The 11,317-nt window shown below is 35.3% G+C and overlaps 1 non-coding gene across 1 annotated transcript; it reads right to left on the bottom strand.

Annotated features, from left to right (window-relative positions):
• Positions 1-202: 202 nt before the first annotated feature.
• On the bottom strand, positions 203-308 carry LOC131159006 (small nucleolar RNA R71). The gene has a single exon (XR_009137620.1). It is a non-coding gene; the product is annotated as a small nucleolar RNA R71 (small nucleolar RNA).
• Between the last annotated feature and the right edge of the window lie 11,009 nt (positions 309-11,317).

Here is an 11,317-nt window from a genome sequence, read left to right as displayed (position 1 = left end):
TTTGAATATGCTAGGAGTATGATCTTCAAGACTTTCAGGCTTCCATCAATTCTTTCGTATGTGTGTGTACTAAATTAATGACCTGTTCAAGTACTAGGCACACACATTAGTAATATGAAGTTTGTCATAATCAAAACTAGAGATTGGACTCAAAAAGTCAAAAAATTTCTTAAAAAGTATTTTTCGATTGGGAAGACTAATCAGCTTCAGAGAGCCATCACAAGTTTCTTACAGATGGATGGGGAACACTTTTTCAAGACTTAGGAGTGCTTTAGGGGCCTGCTCTGTAAATGCCCACATCACCAGGTCCCTAAATGGAAATTAGTGCAAACTTCCTACGAAAGGTTGGTTGAGAGAGATAGGTCTATGGTTAATGCGTCGTGCGGAGGTACTTTCCTCACAAAGCACGAAAACGAAGCTTGGATTCTTTTTGAAAATTTGGCTAAGAATTCTTAGCGGCATATGGTAGCAACATAGACTACCCAATCCACCAACTTCGACACCTAAAGGAGTCTACGATTTGATCGCAAAACAGGACCTAGCCCCGACTCTGTAAGCTATATCTAAAAAATTATATCAATGCTTGTCCTTAGGACTGCATACTACATGTGCAAAGGTTTGTGCAATTTTCTCTGACCCTTCACATACATATTATAATTGCTCGCATGCATACTCACAGCCTGAGCTTGTGGAAGAGGAAGTAAAGGCCACTCACAATTGGAACGATAAGCCATCCAACAACCCTTATTTAAATACCTACAATCCTGGGTAGAAACAATGAACTAACTTCTGCTAAAGCCCGCAAGATCTGGGTTTTCAAAGCCAAATATCTTAACAACTAATTTTGTGCCTCTACGCCCATATCAAAATTTCCAAAATCATCCGGACTCAACCCTAGCCCTTCAACCATTTAGCAGCCGCCTCCACCTTAATCCAAATATGATTCATTTCAAGAGATGGTGTTGGCAACCCTTTAGAGAATCAAAGCTGACCATCAAGTGGACCGAAAACTCCTTCACTCCCATTCCCAATCTATAGCAAAGTTAGAAGCCACCATGGGGCAGCTAGCTGCTACTTTAAGTCGGAGGGATGAGGGTAAGTTACCAAGCCTGCCTATAGAAAAACCTAAGGGACGATATGGGGTGGAATGTGAATTGAAATATGGTCCCTCGTCATACTCTGAGCAAGCCCAGGTGGGACCACCTTCCAAAGTAGCAGGATGATAGATGAAAAAGGTAAGGAGCAATCAAGCAAGGGAAAAAAAATAAAGAGATAAAACTTGAAGCCAACACTGATTCATGCACACTCTCTTCCTTTAGTCAAGAACAAAGACCATTGAGTCTCACGCCTACCACTAGAAGAACCACACCTCATTTCACCCCTATAGGGCTTTTCACGTCTACCCAGTTACACATCTGGCTTCCCTACTTGCAACCTCTATATTTAGGAAAGAAACTTCCACAGAGTCCATCTGGGATATGTTTAAATGAGTGAGAATGGATAAGCCTCTCCTCGATGACATTAAGCAATCACCTGCGTTCATAAAATTACTTAGGGACTTGTCAATGTAGGGGATAAAATCCAGGGTGCACATAGATGGTTTGGTTAAGCAAGCCGAGCATATGAGTGCCATAATACTAAAGCACGTTGTTCCTAAACTAAAAAGACCCTGGCTCACCTACTATTTCGAGTGTAATTGGAAATTACACCATTGATGGGGCCCTTCTAGATTGAGGGGCAAGTGTGAACTTCCTTTCATCCTCGGCCTATCAAAAACTTAACATAGGAGTGTTGCGACCCACCTTGGTTTCTTTATGCCTTGTTGTTCGATCTCTTAAGCAACCTTGAGGTGTGGTAGAAGACGTCATAGTCAAGGTAGGAGATTTCCATTACCCAGTTGATTCATCATTTTAGACATGGAGACTTCAACAAACATGATGCTTGTCCTTTTGGGACGACCATTCCTAGCCATAGCTAACGTCTGCATCCAATGTAGGACAGGGATTATGGACATTTCATATGACCATAAGCAACATAGGCTGAACATATTTAATGCCTCCCAACATCCACTAAATGCCAATCCAAGTTGTGGATGAAGACGTGATGTATAAAATTGTTAAGGAAGCAATTCCTTCAATGCTATGGAAATACCCTTGGGATAGTACACTTCAACTTTATAGCCCTACCACTACTGAATTTGTGGACCCTTTTGAGCAATTTATAATAAAACAAGAGTGGGTTCCCAATTCTGAACATAAGTTGGGGGTATGTAACTTCGGGTGTGACGAAGAAAAAAGAGAAGCCAATGCTACTTGGGAACTAGGATGAGTTTAAATTGAGCATCAATGCGTTTGGCAGAAGACGATAAACTTAGTGCTTCCATGAGGCAACCCTATATTTTTTTGTTTTTTTAGTCCATAGAATATTTAGATTAGATTAAATAAGGTTTAGTATTTTTAGAGTAGGATTTAAGATAATCTGGGGGCGCAACAGTGAGGGTGAACATCATAAATATGGGTGACTAGGTCCATTCTTTGCACTCTGCTGAAACTTGAAATACCGAGAGGCTCGACAGGGGTAGTGACCAGCACTATGCACTGGTGCGCTCTAGTCGAAAAAGTCAAACTCATTTATAATCCCATTTCATTCCAGACTTTTCAACTCCCACCATTGTTACCTCCTGGTTGATCCTCGTCACTCACCTCAAAACCCTAGTCGCTCATGTCTAACCCCCACCTCCATCTCCTTGCCACCTGTCCGACCATCACGTCAAGCTTCGATGAGCACCTTTTGTTGTCCTTAGAAGGCTTAACATCCTGTTTTGATACTAACAAACAAGTGAAACTTAACATATTTGGTTAATTAATGTCATTTCAAGACTCAACTATGAGAACGCAAGGTTAAGTGCTCACAAAGCTTGTATTCCAAAGAATGAATATCAAATAAAGCTTAGTGCATGGATTACTTAAAGCATGAATTCAAAGATAAAACTTGAAGATCATGAGAGCATTGATATTAAAGAAAAAGCTTCAATAATGAAAGCTCAAAGGATCATTGAAGCTCAGCAACAAAGAGAAATTAAAGAAATGAAGAGAGTCTATAGGAGATGTATTGTAAGTACTTCGAGTATTTTCAAATTATGAAATTTCATTTTGAAGCTCATTAGGAAAAAGAGACTTAGAGACCTTAATTTTAAAACTAAGAACATATTTTTCAAAGGGAACAAATTGATATTCCGATAATTAAGAAGCAAAGAGAGTGAATACAAAAATATTTTAAACACTAGATTTTTACTTGACAGAAGCCTGACTGAAGGTCATCAGGCTACTGTCTGGGTCTTGAAAGGCGCCGGAAATTTCAAAATGAGAAGCCTGACAAGGTTTCGTCAGGCTACTATCATCCTTCTACCTCTTTGTTTTTTAAAAAACTAGGTTATTTAGTGATAGGCGCCTAGCCCCAAGGTGATAGGCAACTGCCACCCTACCACCTGTTGTAATACACCCAAGATCAATTAATTCAATTACCAAGAATCAATTATAGCACTTATACTCTCTCAATTGCTCTCAAACTCTCAAGCGCTCTCTCACTCTCATCTTGCACAAAATTTTTGAGGCTTTGCTGACTCTCAATCTCTAATCTTGTGCTACAATTATAATTCTTTCATCCATTAAAAGACCTATTACACTCTTTGAGCTTTAATCTAAATTTCATTATTGAATTGCTTTGAAGTATATAGTTCTGAATTTATATCAATTTGCTCTTTAAGAGAATGTTCTTGTACACAGCTATCATTTTGTATTCTTGTAGTGTTTTTGACAATTCCAGGATTGTTAGATCGTTGGCTAAGTGTGGGGGATCGCTTAGAAATGTCCTTCTCTAGCCTAATTGAAGGAGTGACCGAGTGAGGGGATATCACTTAGAGAGGCAGAATCTAGCCTACTGAAGGAGTGTGTAATGGTGTTGTTCTGCTCGGAAATGAAACTGATATAGTGGAATCCTTTGGTGGTTTTCCAAAGGCGAGGATGTAGGTTGGGAATAAGCCAAATCTCGTAAAAATCCCAGTGTCACTCTCTTTCCCTTACTCTCTTTATTTTCAGCACATATAAACTGCGTTGCTGTTTGAAATTCATTAATCTTAAAAACTACGTGGTTTGGATTTCAAATAAAGTTGAACTATAATTTGTTTTTGGGCTTGCAAAAATTGGAAGGAAGTACATTGGTTAATCAATATTTTGCGAGAATCGTAAGGGAGTACGTTGATTGGTTAACACCCCAAAACCTATTAACTAAGGTTTATTTGAAATCTGAATTTTGGGAAGAGTGTGGATGTTTGTTTGAATATAAATTTGAGAAACAAATTTCACAAATAAATGGCTTGTTTCAAAATTTCATTCACTACAGGGTTGCAAACAAACTAAACATCTTGATTGAATATTGTGTAGTTAATTGATTGGTTGCTTACTTTGTGATTAATTGGTTTGAGTGGTTGATTGAATGTTTGTTTGTGTTGTGGTTGTGGATTGAATAAAAGGCTTAAGCTTTTTTTGTATTTTGAACAAATCAATAAAAGGTTAAGACTTTATTAAAAACAAAAATAATTTTAAAAGAAATTTTAAAACCCAATTCACCCTCCCTCTTGGAACTATACCTTAGTTTTCAATTGGTACCAGAGAGGGGTTATAGAAAATATTAATTAGTAGCTATACAAAGATCTTAATGGAAAACTTAGGCATAGCTCCCTTTGGAGAAGGACAATTCTTAACTAGGGCTCCTCTCTTTTGTGGTTTAAACTATACATTTTGGAAACAACGTATGAGGATTTATCTTGAAACTATGGATTGGAGTGCTGGGGAGGTTGTCATGGATGGTGACCTAATTCCCCTAAAACTAGTGGATGGAAAATAAGTCCCTAAGGAGAAAAAGGACATGACTAAAGTAGATCACAAAATGTTGCAAGTAAATTCAAGTACTATCAATGTTTTGTATTATACTCTAAATATTAATGAATTCAATAGAGTCATAGCTTGCAAAACAGCCAAAGAAATTTGGAATAAGTTAGAGGTAGCCTATGAAGGAACGATAGCTGTAAGAGATAATAGGATCGATATGCTCCCCTTAGCGAATATGAAGCCTTTAGGATGAATCCCAAAGAATCAATTAGTAGTATGTACACTAGGTTCACCCATATTATAAACTCCCTCAATGCACTCGGAAAGACATACACAACCTATGAGATGATTCAAAAAATTCTTAGAGGGCTGCCACTAATATGGGAACCAAAAGCCACAGCAATAAATGAAGGAAGAAATCTTAAAAACACTTCCCTAAATGAACTCATAGGTTCTCTCCTCACATATGAAATGGCCATGAATGAAAGAAGTGGAAAAACTAAAGCTCAAGAATCCATGGCTTTGAAAACAACAAATAAAAGCTTTAGTGATGATGAAGAAGAGATAAATGGACATGAATTAACCTACATATCCATGAAACTTGCTAAAATCCTTAGAGGAAATAATAAATTTACAAGAAAATCAAAATCTAAATAAGAAGAAGAAGAAGAAATTAGCAAGAAGAAAGCAAGAAATAAAATTCCTACAAGTTATAATTGCAATAAAGTTGGATATGTAAACTAGAATGTCCACTACTTTAGAAAGATTCTAAAAAGAAAAAAGAAAAAAGGCCATAAGAGCCACTACTTGGGATAATTTGAGTACAAGTAGTTCGGAATGTGAATCAAGTGACCAAAAAGTTGCTTACACTTGCTTTATGGCATGGAATGAGGATGAAGAACAAAGTTCCTCACCCAAATCAGTTAATGGTTATAGTAGTGATTCATCTAAGAATCCAATGATGAGAGCATGCCATCTTATGAAGAACTTCAAAATGATTTATTCAAGGTGCAAAAGATGTTAGTTAATATGACTAAATGATACATATCATTGAAAAACAAGAATGAAGGAGTAATGAAAGAGTTAGAAGCTCTTAAACTTGCTGCAAATAAAAAAGATTCAAAAATAAAGAAAATAAAAAATAAGAATGAAGTAGTGATAAAAGAGTTAGCATCTATAAATCTTGATGAAAAAGAAAAAGCCTTGAAAATCAAGAAATTAGAGAGCAAGAATGAAAAGTTGATGAAAGAAGTAGAAGACTTGAGATCCCTATCCTCTATGGAAAATGAGAAAGACACATATATTTATGAGCTAGAGAATAAAATTAGCAAGATGTCTCAAGACCAAGTAAAAATACAAGCAAAAGGGTAAAAATAAACAAAAATCAGAAATCAATGATCTTAAGAAAGAAATTGAGGATCAAGCCAAAATCATTTACAATTTCACAAAAGGAAAAGAAAATTTTGAGAAAATAATTGGATCACAAAGAATGTCCTTAAACAAAGAAGGCATAGGATTTAATGGAGTTGAAAATACAAGGAAGAAGAACCTCTATATGAGGTACTTTACAAAAGCCTCTAAGGACTATGCAAACACTTCTTCAAATGCTTACACTCACACCATATGCTACCTATGTAAGAAGAAGAGACATATAAAGTTTGAATGTCCATTTAAGAGAAAGGGTGTGAAAACTAAACAAGTTTGGAGAACTAAAGAAACATCACTTTCTAAACAATCCGGACCCAAGAAAGTGTGGGTACCAAGATGAAATACTATGACAAAATCCTTCAATTTCAATTGATAACAAGTCTATGGAAAATCATACAAGGATATTGAACAAAATTGAAATAGAAAATAAGGATAAAATTTTTTCAAGCTTGTTGATCTTATTGAAACTAATGAAACTAATTGTTGGCCTCAATTAGTGAATAATTCATACAAGCCTTAAATTATAAAATATTAAGATATATGAAGTTTGGAAACTCATATGAAGTCAAAGAAAATATGGGCTTATTTTTTTAGAAAAGATATTTTGAGAATGAGAGCAAATTGGGCAATATTGTAGTACAATGCACATGATAATAATATGCACCATCCTTAAATGTTATGCTGATGTGCTATATGCGACATGTGTAAATCTTGAAATCTCCAAAGACATGAAAATGATTGATGATTTATGGCTCACTATATATTGAAAACTTGAGCATGAAATTATTGAGCTTGATTTTGAAGCATGAAATTTTGATATGATATCCATGAGCTATACATGATATAAATCAATATTTGAAGCATAAGATGATAAACTTAAAAGCGTAATTAATATCAAATCTGAATGTGTTAAATTCAAGGGGAGTGTTATGACTTATTGCTTATATTATGATTGTTTCCTTATTTTCAAATTGATATCATGAATTAATGAAATTTTAAATTGGAAACATAATTTTCAAATTTCTATTGGTATTATTATTTAATGTCTTACTTGGTATCACAATTCAAAAGTTCAATTGGTATCATGAATTCAACAATTGGTATCTTGAATAATGTCAAAGGGGAAAATGTTGTTAGTAAAGATGTTACAACACATATGCATGACTATTAAAACACACTACAAATGCAATATTGAAAATTAATAAATTGAGTGTGTACATATGTTTTATATGCATGTTTGATGATATACTCAAAATGTGATTTTATTTGAACTTAATCATTTTTTTTTTACTCATTTTGATTGATGTCGAAAGGGGGAGAAGTTTTGAGCAAAAATTCAGCATGAACATAAAAGGGGAGAAGTGTTTGTTATTGATTGATAAAATTGATCTTGAATAATGTGATGAGTGATATTGAATAATGTAACCATGTACTTGAATAAAGTGATGAGTATGATTGTAAAAGAGTTTTTGAATTAGATTTTGATATTACAAATATTGTTAAGATGATGCATATTGTAAGGGGGTGTCTTTTTAAGGTTCACTCCAATTTTTGCTCTTTCTTTGTCATTATAAAAAAAAAAAAAGGGAGATTGTTGGCCTTATAAGGTTTAACATCCTGTTTTAATGCTAAAAAATAAGTGGAACTTAACATATTTGGTTAAGTAATGTCATTTTAGGACTCAACTATGAGAACGTAAGGTCAAGTGCTCACAAAGCTTGTATTCCAAAGAAAAAAAAAATCAAATGAAGCTTAGTGCATGGATTACATAAAGCATGAATTCAAAGATAAAACTTGAAGATCATGAGAGCATTGATATTAAAGAAAAAGCTTCAAGAATGAAAGCCCAAAGGATCATTGAAGCTTAACAACAAAGAGAAATCAAAGAAATGAAGAGAGTAAATAGGAGATGTATTGTAAGTATTTCGAGTATTTTCAAATTATGAAATTTCATTTTGAAGCTCATTAGGCAAAAGAGACTTAGAGATCTTAATTTAAAACTTGGAACATATTTTTCAAAAAGAACAAATTGATATTCCAAGAATTAAGAAGCAAAGAGAGTGAATACAAAAATATTTTAAAAACCAAATTTTTATTTGACAGGAGCCTGACTGAACATGGTCAGTAGGTTGCCACTTTAAAAGCTTTTAAAATATACAGACAAAAGGTCATTAGGCTACTTTCTGGGTCTTAATAGGTGCCTGATGGTACAAAATGAGAAGCTTGATGAGGTTTCATCAGGCTACTGTCACCCTTCTGCCTTTTTTTTTTTTTTTAAAAAAACTAGGTTATTCAGTGACAGGCGCGTTGCCCCAAGGTGACAGGCGACTGCCACCCTATTGCTTGTGTATTTTAGCTGTGTAATTCATTAACAGGTGACTGACGAGAACCCCTCAAACTACTACCATGTGGCAAATTTTAAATTTCATAACGGACATATTTTAAAAATTAGATTGCTTGGGGCTCAATATTGGTTGAAAACTTGGACACTACTCCAAGTAAACTTGGGGATTAAGTTAAATGTTTTTCTAACACTATAAATACACCCAAGATCAATTAATTCAATTACCAATAATCAATTACAGCACTCATACTCTCTCAATTGCTCTCAAACTCTCAAGGGCTCTCTCACTCTCATCTTGCACGAAATTTGTTGAGGCTTTGTTGAATCTCAATCTCTAATCTTGTGCTACAATTCTAATTCTTTCATCCATTGAAAGGCCTATTTGGTGATACACTCTTTGATCTTTAATCTGAATTTCATAATTGAATTGCTTTGAAGTATATAATTCTAAATTTGTACTAATATGCTCTTTAAGAGAGTGCTCTTGTACGCAGCTATCATTTTGTATTCTTGTAGTGTTTTTGACGATTCTAGGATTGTTGGATCATTGGCTAAACATGGGGGATTGCTTAGAGAGGTTCTGCTCTAGCCTAATTGAAGGAGTGACCAAGTGAAGAGATATCACTTGGAGAGGTGGGCTCTAGCCTACTGAAAGAGTGTGTAACGGTGTTGTTCCGCATAGTGGAATCCGTTGGTGGTTTGCTAAAGGCGAGGACGTAGGTTGGGGATAAACCAAACCTCGTAAAAATCCCGGTGTCACTCTCTTTCCCTTACTCTTTTTATTTATCCGCACATATAAACTGTGTGGATGTTTTAAATTCATTAATCTTAAAAACTACATGGATTGGATTTCAAATAAAGTTGAAGTGTAATTTGTTTTTGGGCTTGCGAAAACCGAAAGGAAGTATGTTGGTTAATCAATATTTAGAAGAAACCATAAGGGAATACGTTGATTGGTTAACACCCCAAAACCTATTAACTAAGGTTTATTTGAAATATGAATTTTGGAAAGAGTGTGGATGTTTTGTTGGATATCAAATTAAGAAACAAATTTCATAAATACAGGGCTTGATTCAAAATTTCATTCACTACAGGGCTGCAAAGAAACTAAACATCTTGATTAAATATTTTGTAGTTAATTGATTGGTTACTTACTTTGTGATTAATTGGTTTGAGTGGTTGATTGAATTTTTATTTGTGCTGTGGTTGTGGATTGAATAAAAGACTTAAGCTTTTGTTGTGTATTGAACAAATCAATAAAAGGTTAAGACTCTATTAAAAACAAAAAGAATTTAAAAGAAATTTTAAATCCTAGTTCACCCCCCTCTTGGGACTACACCTTAGTTTTCACCTTTTGCTCACACCACTACTCCATGACCCTGGGCTTAGCCCATTCCTTCCTCATCATCTCTTCCCTTTCCTAAGCCACACACTCATTATTAATGGAGCTGTGTCGGGAACCAAGATCAAGGTGGAGCACAACCTACCCTCCAAAACTCCAGCTCGGACTCACCAAACCCAGCTGCCTCGACAGAGTGCCTCCTTTACACGATGGACAGCGAGTTCAGGGCGGACTCCATGAGTACCTCATGCAATCCTACCCGTGCCTACTAATGTACCACCCACCACTTTGGGCCCGGCGATTTGGGATGCCTTGTTTGAAGCACTCAAAAAGATCGTTTGATCTATAGCCAACTATTCTAACTCTGGCTGTTCCGCTGACAATCCGTTCCACATTTGGGATTAAGATTTGGCATCTGAAGAAGAATGACCCCGCTATCACAACCCCCCACTTTTGTTTTTTCCTTCCTATTTTATACCCACACTATGCTTTTGTTAGAGCTGTACTAATGGTTCTTTTGTCTAATCCTTTGTACCTTTTATCTGTCATAAATGAAATGTACATTGTAATTTTGGCATGCTAATAACCTTTGTGCTAGAGTGTGTATCTATGCTTAAGCTTGCCATTGTTGGTTTTTGTGAATATTACTAATGCAGGTACACTACTTAGTTTTGTATATTTCCACACTTCAGTGAGGATGTTGAATTTCTTAGTGGGGAGGGGTAGCATGGCACCTTGTTTGCACAAAATGGACAAATTTTCAACATTTTCATAATTTTCAGACATTCAAAATTTTCTTAGTAAATAGTATGTGCTTAATAACATGATAACAACTAGTTTACCCTTTTAACATGCACCTATATAACTTAAATGTTACATGCCTAGGCCCATCTATTATATGATTCTATTATGCTCAGTAACAATGAAGTGAGCCATTTGTGCATGGTTTCACATTAAACGGCCTAATGAACTGTCATGCCACTCCAAAGGGTCAACTAGTTATTCATTTGTGTTAATGCTGATGTGTAAGATCTTGTATTCAATGGGTACTTCATGAGACTTAAAAATATAGTTACATGTGATTTGTAACACTTAGGTTTCTTTGAGAGCGTTAAGAGAACAACCATGGTGACTATGATACTTTGTGAGGTACTGTTGAACTAGTAGTTCATTGCTCGAGTTTTTGATGTCAAACTCTGAGTTTATAAAACTTAACTTTTCCTTTTCTGGATACCCCTTGTTAACTAGTATTTATTCTTGATTTTCTAGTCTAGAGGTGACATCAAGTGGGGAGATATAAACTTAGGTCTTGTA

This window comes from Malania oleifera, chromosome 6, assembly GCF_029873635.1.
Source record: "Malania oleifera isolate guangnan ecotype guangnan chromosome 6, ASM2987363v1, whole genome shotgun sequence".
Classification (NCBI taxonomy): domain Eukaryota; kingdom Viridiplantae; phylum Streptophyta; class Magnoliopsida; order Santalales; family Ximeniaceae; genus Malania; species Malania oleifera.
Note: the sequence above shows the minus strand (reverse complement) of the source record. Positions and strands in the feature narration are given on the sequence as shown.